This window comes from Miscanthus floridulus, chromosome 9 (genome assembly GCF_019320115.1).
Source record: "Miscanthus floridulus cultivar M001 chromosome 9, ASM1932011v1, whole genome shotgun sequence".
Lineage (NCBI taxonomy): Eukaryota > Viridiplantae > Streptophyta > Magnoliopsida > Poales > Poaceae > Miscanthus > Miscanthus floridulus.
Window position 1 is genome coordinate 23166298 of NC_089588.1, and position 17017 is coordinate 23183314.

The 17017-nt window shown below is 43.9% G+C and overlaps 1 long non-coding RNA gene and 1 pseudogene across 3 annotated transcripts; both read left to right on the forward strand.

Annotated features, from left to right (window-relative positions):
* Window positions 1–2407: 2407 nt before the first annotated feature.
* Window positions 2408–6431, forward strand: LOC136483543 (uncharacterized). Of its 3 annotated transcripts, none has more exons than XR_010765480.1 (4): window positions 2408–2886; window positions 3242–4516; window positions 5722–5936; window positions 6193–6431. It is a non-coding gene; the product is annotated as an uncharacterized lncRNA (long non-coding RNA). The 3 variants fall into 3 exon arrangements; XR_010765479.1 differs by having other exon boundaries at window positions 2408–2619; window positions 2839–2886; window positions 5722–6210; XR_010765478.1 differs by having other exon boundaries at window positions 5722–6210.
* A 7262-nt stretch (window positions 6432–13693) lies between these two features.
* On the forward strand, window positions 13694–16723 carry LOC136479465 (syntaxin-61-like; annotated as a pseudogene).
* The last annotated feature ends 294 nt before the right edge of the window (window positions 16724–17017 follow it).

Here is a 17017-nt window from a genome sequence, read left to right on the forward strand (position 1 = left end):
GATGGTGTGAGGAGCCATCGCTTCCTTCTCAACAATCAAGAGTGTGCGACTTCCCCTACCTGGTGCGCCAACTATCGGTGTTTTGTAAACCGGACTAGCAAATTTATACGATTGCCACACTGCTCTAGGAAGATGATGGTAGCATCCAAAAGACATGAGGATTTATATTGGTTTAGGCCAGAGCCCTATGTCTAGTCTTAGAGATGATCGAGTATGTGTTCCTCGCTTGAATGCTCTAAAGTTCTTACAATGGGAGGTGGAAGAATGGTGGAAGAGGTTGGAGAGCTATAGCTGTGAGATAGACTACCTGAAGGGAAGCTCCAGGAGCCCTACTATGATGGAGAATGAGTAAAAATGGTAGAAGATGATCGGAGATGGTGCCCTAGCTTCCCTTATATAGAGTTCAGGGCTAGGGCATGTACAAAGATGAAGATTCTCCTGACCGAAGGGTCGTGAGCCTAAGGGAGGTCCTAGCTAACTTGGCTTGCAAGCTATGCCGTCTTGTGTAGCACGTATGGGTGTGACGTGGTGCCACTATGCTAGCCGTGGTGGTAATGTAGGCACAATGTTGGTTCACCAGCCATCTTGTGTGACCTGATCTCCACCTTGGTCTTTGTCATTGTCTCCTGGTTTCTTGGGGCGTCATACGAGAGTTGGTAGCTGTCCCTAGGTCGTCGGTCGCCTTGTTGGCTGGAGGAGCTGAGGGCCACGATCCTGATCATTGGGGTCGTGGATCTCACCAGTCTGTATGGCTTCTAGGTCAAGACCTTCATCGTGGATCCCATCCCATAGTGGGTGGAGTCTTACCTTCATCTTGTCAGACTGTATTTGGATAGTGGGCTCCATACCGGTCGTCATCGCCGTGCGGTGTTGCCTTATCTGGGCAGTGTGGCACAGGGATAGCGTCTGACTAGACCGAGGTGACCGTTGTCCCTTCGGTCCTTGCGGGGTCAGTGCGGCATGCTTGTTCTTGTCAGAGTAGGCACGCTTTGTAGTGCCCGACCTCTCCCCGTTCCCTCCGGGGGTCGTGATGGGGGTGAGGTTGTGCGCCTTTCGAGCGATGTGCGGCTAAGGCAGGAGGAAGGGGTCATGGCTGACCCTGGCCTTAGCGTCTAGCTTGATTCGCTTGGCTTGGCTGGGCCTTGGTTGTTCAGGCCTTCGCTAGCTGAGATATTGCAGGCCGCGTGGCCTGCTAACTAATCAGTGCCTAGATCAGACACCGCGGGGTTATGACCCCGACACTAACTTTCTTCATTTCTTCTTTCTCTATATAGAAAATAAGTCTATGACTCAAGTGTTGATCACCCATGCGATTAGACAAACTTGTTTTTACAATCTTCATGCCTGAAAACATCTCTCAACTATTGCTGTAGCGACCGACAATACTGGCACGAGCTTCAAAAGTCGATAGACCAATCTATACAAACAATGTTTCTCTGTCTCTACCATTTTTTGAGAGAGCTCACCAATAGTGTTTATGTTGGAGAATCTATTATCTGCTCTCACATTAGCAATATAAAGACGAAGGTCATGGCTATCAAGATCTTGAACTAACCAATCAATAACATCATTAAAGCAATCCACTGCATAGTGATGCTTGTTCGTAATTCCTGATTTTTTCCTAGGTTGTCGTGGATCAATATATGTACTTTCCATTTCCACTCTATTAATTTCATGCAAGTCACAAAACTCATTCACTTCATCTAATAATTTTTCCCAACCATCTCTTCTAAGATCATCTAAATGGAGTCCAGTTGATTTCACACATCCAATAGCATTTGCAACATCTTTATCCTTGCGTTGCAACGCTAATGACAATGTATTTGTGGCAGTTAATGTAGTCAACATGAGATGCAAATAAAAGGCAAAGTCAAAAGATTGGAAATATACCATAAGATTTGATGCTTGATCTCTATTTCTCCAATCTTATCATGGCCACAAAAAGGCAATCCTTGCTTCAACAATAGTCTAGCTGTATCAATGGACCCATTCAACCGAGTAAAATAGGCCTTCTTAGCAACTTCACTGATCTTATTGTAAGCAACATCTATGTGTTGCTTTCTTTGTAACAAATCATCACACTTCTTCATTGCATTCTCCTACAACTAAAAAGAACAAAAGTAAGACTATTTTTTTGTGCGACTTTGTTTGGGGTCGTCATCGCTCTGCTCCCCTGCGATACCCGTCTCCCGTCCGCACGCAAGTTGCACAAACGCCGCAATCACCGCCCCCACCCACCGTGCGTGTGACCCATTGGAGCTCCCCATCCCCGCACCACTGTCGCGCTCCTCCCCACCGATCCCATCGTGCCCCTACGATCCCATCGCACCGCGATCGCTCACCGGCCTCACTCCTTCGCCGTCGCCGTCGCCTTTGCCAAGCATCGCCGCGGCCTCCCTCGCCAAGCCCCCGGCGACCCAGTCAGCCAGGGCATTGACGGTTCCAGACATCGTCCCCCTGCCGCCTCCCCTCCCACGCCGAGGATGGATCCAGATGAGGCAGCCCGGCCAGTGAGCAGACCGTCGACCGTCGCCCTCAGCTGATCCGGCGACGAGGCGGACCGAATAGGGTGGAGGCGCTTGCCCTCGGTGGATCCGGCGAGGAGGCATCCTAACCCAGGTGAGAGCGCACGGCACGGCGGCCACCCTCATTCTCCTCCACGCCCCTTCCTCCTTGTGCCACAAGGGCAAGGCGACGGTGGCCCTCCCTGCCACAGTGGCCACGGTCGTCCCTCCGCGACTAGGTCAGATGGATCCGTGCTCTCTCTGCCTTTTCCCTTGCCTCCCTTCATGATGAAGACCTACTCTGATTCGATGGTCCTGACCAGGCAAGGTGTAGGTCGGATGCAGCATAAAGAAGGTCAAAGGCACATGGCTGCACTATCAAGTCTACTCGATTTGCTTCTCTTTTTGTTATCGATTTGGTGCATTCGGCTGGCCATAGCTCGATTCGTGTTCGACGAAATGCCCGCACAAACAGTTGGTTGGCGATGGTGTATTATGCCTTTGACTTTGTGGATTTTGTCTAGCTAATTGAACCTTGAAATCAGTCTTATTTTGGCCCAAACTTCAGGAACATGACTAATTTATATGCGGGGATTTGCCAAATGCCAAGATAATTGAACCTTCAAATTAGTCCTGTCAGTTTGAATCTATGACTGTTTATTAAGCCTGACTTGTACTTTTTGAATATGTATTGGCTTTGCACTGATTCTTAGATCATTATTATGGTGCTACTGCAGATTTTGTGGTAGCACCTCCGTTCAGTTACATCGATCAGGTGAAGAATTCATTATCTGATTACATTGAGGTGCCTGCTCAAAATATGTGGATGGGAAAAGGATGAGCCTACACTGGAGAAATCAGGTTCGTTATTGGTTAACTGTAGTTGAATTTTACTTTCCTTGAAAAAATCTGCTATATGCCTACACATGCCTTAAGACAATGAAATCGCCTTTGAGATCCATGACCATGATTATAGTTCCATGGTATATGTCTTGTGACTAAATTGTACAACACTTCAATTTATCTAGCCAAGAAAAAAGGAAATCGATGGCTTTCTCTAAAGGATGTCAGAAATAGGTTTATTTTCAAACAGTGTCTAAAGTCTTGTAACTCTAGCTTAGTGTTCATTTAAACACAGTGCCAGTAACGCGACTTTTATAGTGCAGTACCAAAATGCAGTATTTGATGCTCCTATCCTTACTTAACCAGATGGCAGTTACTGCAACACAAGCAACCTTGATTCCTCCAAAGATTTCTTTCCTGAACATCAGTTCTCAGTTTTATTCTTTTGTTTTTTCAGATTGTGTTTGATATAGGGTTCTTTTTTGCATATGTCCATATGCCATCGTTGACCGGTGAAAATAAACGGAATGTCATTTTAACCATCCTTCTGGCTTACAAACCCAACCAAATTCAGCTAATGGAAATGGTGTCAGCGTACAGCCACGAGTGAGAGCTCGTTGCAGCCAGGCAACTGATCCACATAGCATCGCTGAACAGATGAGTTTTCTAAGACATCAGTCCACTTCGGCGTATGTCCTCAAATAAAGGAAAAGCCACAAACTCTAATTCTTGGTGGATGTGAAATTAGGTTAATCCAAGCCTATATATTAGAGGCTTAGACCCAATGCACTTGAGATGAACTTCTTTAACAAAAGCTTTTTTCATTGTTGGACTGACACCTCCATTCTTTAAAAATGAGGTTGTTTCTCTGTTTGCAGAGGTGCCATTTTTGTAGTGGTGTTGTAGAACACAAGTATCCATAAGTTGTCATGAGCCTAGGTTGTTAATGATCGAATTATGTAGCTTTCACTAACTCTGCTCTTATTACTACAAGAACTAACTCTAGAATGTCATTGGTGGTTAGCAGGTTCTTGAAGGGCCATGCTTCATAACTGACCTTTCCAGTATTCTGTTTTTCAGGTTGCTTGAAGCCTTCAAGACTAGAGCAAAATGGTTTCACTAAATGCTCTGCTGATGATACAGTTCATTATGTATTCTTCTCCCTGCAGGTATTATGAGAAATTACTCCTTCCTCTTCTTAGTTGCACAATTGCATACCTATTTCTGCTACCAAATAGTAGTTCAGAAAAGTCCATCTATAGTACTTTTTTTCACTACACTGTCTGTTCCCTCCACATGGAATTTGAAGATTCACATACTGCCAAGTCTGACACCAATAATAAGACCTTTTCAGTTTTCTTACGCACTCAAAGCATAGCGTGTACCTAGCATGGTACAACTCATTTTTCGTGAAGCTGAAAGAGGTTGACATTATTGAGAATCCGGAAAGGGACCTAAAAAATTGGACTATTAACTGTAGGCGTCATAGCATGTTTCTCTTTGCATATGCTTTTGTTTGCACAGATGGAAGCAGATTCTCATGTTACAACTCACTTATGTTTGCTTGCACAGATGGAAGCATAACGTACCTAGCATGGACATGGTGCAACTCATTTTACGTGCAAATTTTTTTCAGCACAGAAAACATTCACTTCTGTTTTACCCTTCGTTGATTCATCATTAAATTGTCTAAATGCATAATGTTGCAATTATTCATTTAGCTCTTCTGATTTCCTTCTACTGAAGCAATCTTTGTGTTTCAAGCATTTCTCAACTCAATAAATTTAATTGCTTTATGCAATAGTTTGTAGTTGAGAAGAATTAGAAAGGCATTCTGGTGTTAGTACAAGGTTTGACTCAGTTTCAACTCGATACTACAAATATAGCTACTCCATCCGTTCATATTTATATGTCATTCTAGCTCTGGGCACGGGAATTAAGGAGGGGTGAAAAAGGTGGGATGTACAGAAAACGAGGAGGAGAGAGAGATAGAGATGTATTGGGAAGAGAGAAAGGTGCATCGGGAAGTGAGAATGACACTTATTTGAATACAAATTTTGAATGCTAGAATGACACTTATTTATGAACAGAGGGAGTACTTCATAATGTATGGTGATTGGATGTGGAGAAAGACCCTTTTATTCTTAGTTCATATCAGTTGACCATCTTAGAAAGCATATGGGTTGTCAAGTTCCAAGATTGTTTACTGTCATGAAGTATATTCGATTGACTATCACTGAACCAATTTATTTTCATATATATATGGCATGTTAAGTTCCTAGGTTACCATATTGGTTTTTTTATTGTACGATTACAAGGTTCCATGCTGTTCTACAATCTCAGTAGATCGCCTGAGCCCAATATTTTTCTGTAGGGTCATAATTGTGTCCTGTTGATGATGCCGACAAGTGGTGCACTGAAAATCTTGATCAAGTCTGGGATATTGGTGAATTGGTCTTATAGGATCAAAACTTGATTTGAAGGGAGATGGAAGCCAGCGGCAGAACTGAGTGTGAGTTGCCCACAACGGATCTGCTGTTGTGATCCAATCCCAATACGTCTGGCAGCTGCGATGATATTTGGCTAGAGGTAAGGCCATGGTTTTTTGCTCAGCATTTTAACCTAGGAATACTAATAGATGCACTGGAATGTATTTACAATATCCTCTCTCTTTTGTATTTACGCTTGTGTGGCTGTTAGAAGTAAGAACATAGGAGCACACCTACGAGGTGTCATTGGTGTTGAAAAGCTTGTTGTAAAGAAAGTTATTGTGCAGTCCTCATATATCCCTGTGAATCTTTGTATTTCTCACTTGATTATTGCATATCGTTAATGCTATGGGAAGTGCAATTCGAGGGAGGAACATGCAGATGTGGCTTACTGGCAGCACCGGGAATTTTTTGTGGGGATGAATATGGTCTTCCATGGCCAAATGTATTTTGTGAAGTTTGGTCTGTCGTATTAAGTTGGGAGCTTGTTTTGTTCCATGTGTAATGCCAAATGTTGAATAGTGTTCTACTCATGTTGAAAAGATTCTTGTAACGAAAGTTATTGAGCAAATCCTCATATCATTTTGAATTTTTATATCCCTCACTGGTTATTATTGCATATCACTGCGAGTTTATATATCTCTTTGAATTATATTGCATGAGTATTTATATTTGTATTGAAATCATTGCTAAGTAGGAGATATTTTATACGAGTCTATTTATAGTTGTATCAATAACATGTATTGTAAGCTACGCCCGTAGCAACGCAGTGTTCATTTATTATCACATGATTGTGACTTCACAGAAGGGGAGTAGAAAGAAAATTGGGAAATGCAGTTTGAGAATTCTTATATAGAGTTATAGACCTTTTTCATAGCTGTTAGGAGTTACCTGTCAGCTTTTATCATTTTGTATCATTTTGTTTAAGAGGTAGAATATATTTACATTCATAACATACATATATAGCAACTTTCGCCCGCAGCAATGCGCGGGCATTTTGCTATATAGTGATTAAGGCTTAAATCCATTGGCTTCGCTGTTCTTGAGCCAATCCAATGCAAGAGCTAGCTGTGGTGACAGGAAGCATCTGTCCTATTCGCTTCAACTTATCAGCCATAGTACATCATTTTTCTCTCATAACAAATCAGTGAATAATATTTTTTAGCGTAGGTTCTCGGCAAAACGAACAGGGCCAGCATGGACACCATTGCCGGTGGTTCACGTCCACGGGGAAAGTCATAGATTTCGGAACGGATAATAAGGCCGCTCCGTCCGTACTAATCGAATGAAGAAACCACACGGAGTAAGGCCTATCCGCTCCGGCGTTCCCCATTTTGCCATCTCCCGAGTCACCAGGCAACACCATTGCCGCTTTTTGAGCGCTGAGCGACACGAAACAAAGACGCCCTGGCCTTCCGGTAGTGTGCACTTGTGCTAAAATGTTCCCCAGTGGGCCACTGCTGCCTCTGCTCACCTTTTGCAACGTGTGTCCCGTCCAATATCTCGAACCGAGATCGCATTACATACAGGAAGCAACAACATATACTTTAGTTTCAAAAGAAATAATATACACTCGCTCACTTCGTTCCAAAAAAAAGGATGACACTATAGCAACTATAGGTTTAGTCTTTCTTTCGAAAGATCAACTATAGGTTTAGTCAGTCAAACTATACGTTCACTTGATATACCAATCCTGTATGAAGCAAACTGATAATTCATGTAGATAGCTAGTTTTAAAAGGTTGAGAAATCAATTAATCTTGTTATAGTGATATGAACTTTTATGTGCGTATGCACAAATGTACAATACTATAAATGCATACCTTGATAATTGCAAACCATCGATGAGAGTTTTAGCCATGTACAAGATTCAATTTGTAATATTGAACATCATGCTCGCATTATCTTTTTTTTTAACAATACAACACGTTCATGCTCAAATTATTAGGACATTATTTATCATGTTACCACGCACGAAAAGGTCTATATAGTAGAGTTGGTGAGCCTGCGACACCGCGCTCTCCGTGAGAGTGTTAATTTTACAAATTTTGCTTTTTGGATTCAATATTACTTTAACGTCGGTATTTAATTTTACAGTATTGTTATCTTAACGTGCGATCCGTGTGTTTTTAGTACAAAAATTATGTTAATTTCACGAAATTTGCTTTTTGGATTAAATGTCATTTTAACGTCAGTATTTAATTTCACAGTATTGTTATCTTATCGTGCGATCTATGTGTTTTTAGTACAAAAGTTTAGTTATCCCGTAGCAACGCACGGGCACGCTACCTAGTATAGTGTAAACCACCAACCTCACCAATATGTGCCCTTACCCTTTCTTTCCTATGATATCCATTCCAACCCTTAACCACAAATGCATCATATCCTACATCTTTCTTTTCTCTAAACAAGAAACAATAAAAGCAATATGCTCTATCCTTTACCTCACTATACTCATGCCAAGGACCAAACTCATCAAACCATTCTGGAATAAATCTTCTCGGCTTCTCTTTCTCTCCAATTTGTGTAACAGGAAAATCACACGTGCGAGGCTGGCAAGGTCCATTCTCCAAGTATTTTCTTCTCACCTTTTCTCTTACGTTCGGATGATAAGCATCAATTTCTTTCCTCAAATCGGGGTCATACTCCTCGTCCCAATTAATTTCAGCTAGAGATGAAATTCTGTTAGCATCAATGGTGTCTTGAGCTTTCCGTTTATAATACCTCTCCATGATTACCTATAAATACTCCAACCATAGGAACAATGACTAATCTCAAGCAATCCATTGACTCTCATTCCAAAGTCTCGAGGAGAAACTCTCCAAACGATGGTCAAACCAAGGCAAGGCAAGGTCAACAGACTTCAAATGCAAGATTAAGACAAGGAAAGAAGTCGGGTTAAGAAGCCCCATCAAGGACTATGCGAATCCCACAACTAAATCAAAGCAACATCTCAGAGATCATATCTCCTAAGTTTGGCATCAAATCAGAACCCCAATGAATCCACATACTACCTGATGTTGTTTCTCGGAGACCCCGACTGTCCATCGATCCTGGTTAACCCTATTTGTCTAGTCAACACAATGCAGTCTACAATGGACCATCATAGTGTCTGATAAGACACTAGTGACTCAGCAAATAAGTAGATGATGTGTTCTCCACTTGTCCCCACATATGGTAACCCAAGCAAGACCCAAATCACCAGCACTAACCCTCCACATTCTCATCTCGATCACCACTCTTCATTCTCTCTCTCTCTCTCTCTCTCTCTCTCTCTCTCTCTATCTGTCTCTCTCTCTCTCTCTCTCGCTCTCTCTCTCTCTCTCTCTAGGACCAAGAACAAGAAGCATAAAGGTAAAAGCAAGAAAGTGAGGAGAATTTGGAGAAGAATTCCATGCTTGGGAGAAGAAGGTGACCTCAGGACCTTAATCTCTAAGCCAATCCCAAGTGTAAGCCTAAAATCCCTCTCAACTCAATCTCATGAGTTTATCCTCATCTCTAATCCATATGCCCATGCTTGATACAGCTCCCTCACCCTCAAGCAAAGGAACCACTCTTATGGGTGCAAGAAGACCAAGATGACGAGCTTGAGCTTGGTGAACTCAAGCACCAAATCACCATAGGTAAGCTCACAAACCACCTATGACAATCTTAGTTTTGAAAAGACCGCACCTAGAATAAAGCACTTAAGAAACTTGAACAATTAAGGCTAGGCTCCGGATGGCCTCCGCTTCTGCTCGCTCACGGAAGGCAACAACGTTGGCCTAGAAACACCTGATCCCATCCTACCGCCATCGAGCCACACATCCTCCACCCCATCCAACACCACCCAGAGCCCCACCGGCCTCACGCCACATAACCCCATCCAACATCTTGGGAAAGGTTGCGGCAACGAGATACCCCTTATGTACTGATAGGTCGTATGGGTGGTATCCTTTGTCTTTGGTAGAGTTATTGTGCACCCCCTCTACAAAGTTCAAAGTATTATGTTGTATGCTTCTAGATACAAACTAGTGATAAGAACCTGACTCATGTAAGATCGAGTTCCACCTTTACTAATTGCTTCATATTTATGAACGACTATGTTTGCTTAGTTGATATAGTCACTTTGCTTTATTTATGAATGCTTTTATGCAAAACCAACCATATTCCTTGCTACAATCCTAAAGTGCATAATTCCTTGTTATTGTTATATGGGTAAGTCATGTTGAGTATAACTGTGTACTCATCATCTTGTCGTTTAAGCTTTTACAAGTACAACAACCACTGTGTATGGCTTCTTCTATGGCCCTGAGTCCTCCCAGGATCACGAGTGGTAGATCGTTGCCCTATGTGGCATAGGCTTATGGATGTGCCATGCTTACCATAAGCATGTATCAAACTTATGTTGTTAGAATTAAGACTTCTCCTTGTACACTGAATGTTTGTGTGATGACTAAGTGTTTGGGACAACATCTTGTAAACTTAACTACCTCTTTTAATTGTGATGTGAACTTGAAATGAGTTGTAATGGTCATGGACGAAGATCAGACATTAGTACACTATATGGGTAGTATATCGGGATGATCGATTGAGTTAATTTATCTAACTAATGATAGTCAAGGAAAGACTATCTAGTTAAGTTTTTGGCCCGAGAGAGATGATCCTAACACATCCTATAAATATAAAGGGCTGGTGCCATGGACGATTAAGGGCATTCAATCGATAAAAAAATAAAACAAATATGCTATTTTATCTTTCCAAATTCTAGCTTTTCTAACTCATGTACTCCCTCTGTCCTAAAATAGAAGTCGTTCTCGCTTCCCAAGAAGTCAAAACTTTGACCAATTGTATATAAAAGAATATTAATATTTATTATATATAATTAGTATCATTAGATAGATCGTTTAATATACGTTCATAATAAACTTATTTAGAGATATAAATATTGCACATATTTTCTATAAACCTAGTCAAAGTTGAGAAAGTTTGATCTGTACGTATACCATAATGACTTTTTCTAGGATGGAGGGAGTATCTGCTATCCCCTTTTTGCCTCTACGGTGCCTTGAGGTGTTCTAGGTCACCTTAATGAACCTAGAGCCCTGTTGAGATCCCTCTCCTTAGAGCATCTCAAGAAGTTTGGTACAGTGTACTTTTTATATATATCTAGCAAGTTAACAGAAGAAACAACGACCTTAAGTTTTATTCTCACCAACCATCTGCTATAATAATTTTTAAATAATTTTTGCATTGAGAACCCTAAACTATTTCTAACCAACTAATTATTTTAATAGTTTATTTGTCTCTTATTGCTTTCTCATCCATTTATTTTTTTATTTACTTATGCACCCAATTTACTCTAGTTTCTGAGAAAAACATCGAATGGGAAGCGGATACAGAGTTCATCTCGACTGCGGAAACCTACGAGTTAGAAAAGATATTTAATATTTTTTATTTTATTAAAGAGTTTTTTTACCAAACTGTTAGATAATACTTTTTTTCTTTTTCTAAAAATAAAAATAGGGAGTTGTATTAAAGCAACTCCAGCAGAGCCCCTACATGAGCCCCATACCCTTGAGCACCCAAATTTGGGTGCACACTCAAATCCTCCCTCTGGTACCCATTGTTGGGGCTCAGCTCTGGGTATGCAAAAGGCCGTTTTTGCCGTTTTCCTCCCGCCATGCACGGAACCAGTGTGGCGGCACCTTCCCTCCCTCGGGCAGCGCCCGCGACATGACAAACATGACGACGCAGGACTCGCACAGTCACTGAGGCACGACGGTGTAGATCCGGCCTTCCCGACGGCTCCTCTGGCCCCACGCGGTCCCCTCCCCTCCCTCCCCTAAGGCTCGCGGCGCCGCAGGGCCTGCGCGGCCACCCGGAGGCGTGGCGGCGTGGATTTGCCCTTCCCGGTACCCACCGGATCTCCCTCACGCTCGCCTCCGGTTCCTCTCTCCTCCGACGGCACGGTCTCCTTCGGTGGCGCAGCCGCGTGCCCCCTCTTTCCTCCGGCGGTGTGGCCGCGTGCTCCCTCTTGCGGCGCCGGTTGCGAGCTCCGGCGGCCGGACTGAAGAAAAGGAAAAGAGGAAGAGAGAGGGGGAGTCACTGACAGGCAAATCCCATGTGTCAGTGGCTAAGGAAAGAAATTTGAGGGCCTTTATTTGAGTGCTACCGGTGGAGCGGAAGCACAAATTTTGTCAAAAAAATGAGAGTGGACACCTAAATCGAAAATATGTGTTACTGTTGGAGACTTGGAGTTACTCTTAGGGTGCGTTTGGTTGGGAGTCAAAGTGGGGTGGGACGGTCCTGTCTCTGATTTTTGGGACGGGGCGGAGATGGAACGGCTCTATTTTCTGTTTGGTTGACAATGACGGGATCAACCCATTTTGTGTTTGGTTGAAGGGATAAATAGGAATGGGATGAAGGGTGAATTTGACGTCGTCGGCTACTGTTTACTGGGACCCACTTGTCACACTCTTTTTAATTTTTTATTTCTTATTCTCCCTTATCTTCTTTCCAGGCGTGATGTCTTATCTTCTTCCCCGTGCTATGGTTGTTGCTGCTCGTCGGAGCTTCGCGAGCTGGGGCCGTGCCGCGCCGAAGCTGGGGCCGAACCGCGCCGGAGCTTCGCGAGCTGGGGCCGCGCCGCGCCGGAGCTGGGGCCGAACCGCGCCGGAGCTTTGCGAGGTGGGGCTGTGCCACGCTGGAGCTGGGGCCGAACCATGCCGGAGCTCCGCGAGCTGGGGCCGAACCGCGCCGGAGCTGGGGCCGCGCCGCGCCGGAGCTGGGGCCGAACCACGCTGGAGCTTCGCGAGCTAGGGCTGCGCCGCTCCGGAGCTGGGGCCGCACCGCACCGGAGCTCCGCGAGCTGGGGCCGCGCCGCGCCGCGCCGGAGCCCGGAGGTGGCCCCACGGGCGCCCGACCGGAGCTCGCCTGCGCCGGAGGAGGCCGCGCTCCCGTTCGCCATCATCTGGGGATGCTCACACTGTCGCGAGAGGATGTCCCCATCCGTGCTTTTTCTGGGACGGGCTCGGTCCCGTTTCACCGAATATTCCATGGATATGCTCAAGGTGGGATATCCCAATTCCTGATAACTCCCAACCAAACAGTCAAAAAACGGATCCATCTCATCCCAATCCCACCTCATCCCCAAAACCAAACACTACCTTACAGACCTCGGAGATTCTAACACTCTTCGAAGGTCTTTGTATCCTACAAATACGAAATAGAGAGCACTTAGCGGGCCTCATCCCACGGTCCGGCATACATGTTTCTTCATATGCAAACCGCGCGATTCCAGCGCACCTCGGTTATTCGTCTAGTGTGTGCCGAATGGTCCGGTGTGCGAGGAGTTCACTGATCGATCCACGCTTTGACAGCTTTTGCGCCAGAAAACTATTTTTTAATGTAAATTTCCGCCAGAAAAAGTTTTTTTTTAACGTAAATTTGCGCCGGCAAAATGGAAAGCAGAGTGCGCACTCACGCTGCGCACAAACCAGGCCGAAATGGGACGGAGTATACAGGCCATGAAGATCCACTTCTCACTTTCCCGTCAGTTCCCTGACCCCTTCCTTCGAAGGCGATCTGCAATGAGACTCCAAACATCGATCGTTTGTCTAGATCTAGGTTCATAGATATCCCGAGTATCGTCGTAATCAAGAGTCGTTTTTGCAATTTTTTCCTCGTTGGCGATGCCACTTGCCAGTTGCCACCAAACCGAGCGGAGGAGGCAAGGCAGGGGATCGCCAATGGAGCCGGATCTCGTCTTGACCCAGCTCCTGCCAGTTGATTTCGTCGGTGCCATCTCTGCCGGATTCGGTCCGCCTCCATCGAGTTTCAGTTCGAGCCTGGGTTACTCCTGCACTGCGATGAGAGGATGACCCCCGCGCAGTATCCCTTCTACATCGTCAAGGACGAGATCCAGGACTCGGTGAGCTGCTCTCCACCCACCCGCCCCCATTGCTCCATCCGTCCGTTTGTTTCGTCGCTTGTATCCGCGACCGTCTTGTTTGATGCTCAATTGCTCATTCGTCAGCATCCTAGCTCGTGCGCGTGTCGGGTGGCCGTTGCACAGGCCATAGGGAGCAGTGAATCAGGCATTGTTCTAGCGCTGTTTCTCTTGTCCTTTTTGTGTGTGTGTGTGTGTGTTGGGGGGGGGGGGGGGGGGGGGGGGGTGTCGGGAATCCCTATTTCTTTAGTCTGGTGAACCGCTTATGAGAAAATACGGAAAATGTACCTCTTTTTTGGTCAATGTGTGTAGTTCAGACTGGTTATGAATCTGAAATTCTGAAGAGCCGAACTCCGTTTCATGCGGTTACCCGCCTTCTCTCAGTTTATTGTGTTCGTGGCTGATTAAATGTAGGTCACTGGGTATTGGGATGGGGGGTTTCGACCTCACTTGCGAGAATTTGCAGCTCTGGATCCATTTCCTAGGTTGTTCTGTCTCATTGCTGTACATGTGTGGGAGGCAATTGCAGAGAATATAATGTAGCTAGGTAAATTACAAGGATACATCTACATGGATCAGGGTGGGGAACTACTTTGCTTGACTTTTAAGTACTAGTTGCATATGTTGATTCGCAGTGGCAGAGGGCAGATCAAAATTAAGGTATGGTGCAACTTGGCTGACAAAAAGAAGACTGCAATATAGCATTAGGTCTGAGTCTGATGTCTAAAAGGCTTAAACACTTAACGAGATAATTCTTCAGCCCAAGCTCAAGCATGTACTCCTGTCAAAACTTGAGTTGTGCGCTGATGCTATGCAAAGTCGTTGAACCAAATATTTACCATTGTTGTACTGGGAAGCTTGTTAATGATGTCCAGTTTTTATTTGCATTTGTCCCCCCCAGTTGCTTGGCTTGGTATAAGTTTTAACATTTGCTTCTACAATGATACATTCTATTATATTCTCATAGATGTTGGAAACATATGCTGATAATATGTATGGCAATATTCAAAATATTAGCTGTTACACTACTAGTCATATTCCGATCCCAGAATTTGTCATACTCATTTATGATGCATATGACTAAAGTTTGCTTCTTTTCATGTTATTTTATAGATTGATCAAAGTGCAAGATACTTTCCACCAATGGAAGCAGACACCTGAAAATACTGGAGAGTATGTGCATCTGACCAAAGAACTACTAACCAGCTGTGAAAGTATCCAGGGGCAGGTGCATGGAATTTTCTCACCATTTGTATTATTATTAATTTTTTGAAGCAAAACTGTGGAGCAAGAGCTCCCCAGCACTTTATTACCCAATCCATGCTAGAAAGAAGTCCGTGTTAGACTTTTTCCTTTACATGTTTGCAACATCTCAGGCAGTATCAATCACTCATGTAGTCCTGTTATGTTAAGTACCAGAATGATTTTAGTAAATTATGATCTGCTTCTTTTGTCATATTGCCACGGTCCATTACTCACTTGTTGCAACCTTTAATTTTACAAAAAGGTGGATGAATTGGAGAAGGCAATTCATGTTGCTGAGAGAGATCCAGCATACTACGGACTTAATGAGGCCGAAATTGGGAGAAGAAGGAGCTGGACTAGCACTGCACGTAACCAGGTATCTTTCACAGGATAGTTTTTAGTGATGTGAGCACATTTAAACCATAATTTCACTGCAATAACATATCCAAGTATTACGGGGCATCTCGTGCGGTTTCACATGACACAGGTTCTTGCTTTAAAGCGAAGTGTTGAAGGTGGAAGACAGAAGAGTGTCTATGGACGTTCAACCAATCCTTGTGAATCAATCAGATCGAAGAAGAATATTGCACAAGACAATGATGAATTCATTGCTTCAGAATCTGATCAGCAGATGCTCCTGATAAAGTAATTCCATGAAACTTAGCTTGTTTCCTAAGTGTTATGTTGCTCTAGTACCCAATCTACTAATCTAGCACTTCATCAAGCTTAAATGGACTAAACTTCTGGTGCATGGAAGATGATGAATGCTAAACATGATCCTTGGATGAACTGAATGACACCTTTCATAATATAATTATTATGCTTTGGTTTAATACTAGTTATATTTACATCTTCAATAGGCGGCAAGATGAGGAGTTGGATGCGCTTAGTGCTAGTGTACAGCGAATTGGAGGTGTAGGTCTATTCATGATGAGCTTGTCGGACAGGTATTTTCTTTTTGCATGTACAATAATTCCTATGAACTCCATTCCCACCTTCCTTTTTTACATGAAGTGCATATCTACTGTGTTATGTCAAATTTCATACCCTTTCTCATGCTGATATTTATGCTCCCTTTGCACGTTGCACAGGAGAAGCTTCTGGGCGAGCTTAGCCTCGATATGGAAACTACTACGAATCGGCTTGACTTTGTGCAGGTGTCTTTTGTACTTTCTGCTCCAGCACAGTTTACTTTTCTTAGGAGACCCTGCCCCCTCATTTTCCTAACAGTTCAACAAGCATATTATGAAATTTCATTTTTGCCGCTGTATTACCAGTTACACTTACAAAGCTGGCAGAATATGTTTCACTTGCTTTCTTCTGACTTGGGATTTCAACACCCTGAAACTTCTTCCCCTTTTGTTTGTGCAGAAAAGAGTGGCTATGGTCATGAAGAAGGCCAGCTGGAAAGGGCAGATCATGATGATGAAGGACCGGAAACGGCGACCAGAGGGGGGGGTTTGAATGGGAGCCTCAAATTTCTTTCGAAATCTTCGACCACTGTCCCAATATCAATCCCCAAAAAGCATACACGATAGACTTGATGACCACGACCCTAGAGAAGGGTGGATGCTCCTTCAAAACACAGCGGGTCACCTCAAAGCAAACGGAACACAGATCGGAGCCCAAACGAGCAAAGAACAGCACTGCCCCTGCAAATATCGGACACGTCCGGTATTATGTCGGACACGTCCGGTATTTTCGGACACGTCCAGTATGATCTCGGACACGTCAGGTATTTTCAGCAGCAAGCTGACCAAAAGAGAAAAATCCAAAACCCCGTCAAACGGTGTCCAAAAATCATGAAATTTTAACCATAGCTCTTTAGACACCAAGGGAAGATCTCCACCAAATTTCAGCTCAAAACTCCAAAGTGAGAAATATCGGACACGTCCTAGATCATATCGGACACGTCCGGTATGAGCGAGCAGTTTCTCGGGAAAAATCAAATCAAGCCATAACTTGATCAAATCAACTCCAAATGACTTGAAACTTTGCACAAGGGTT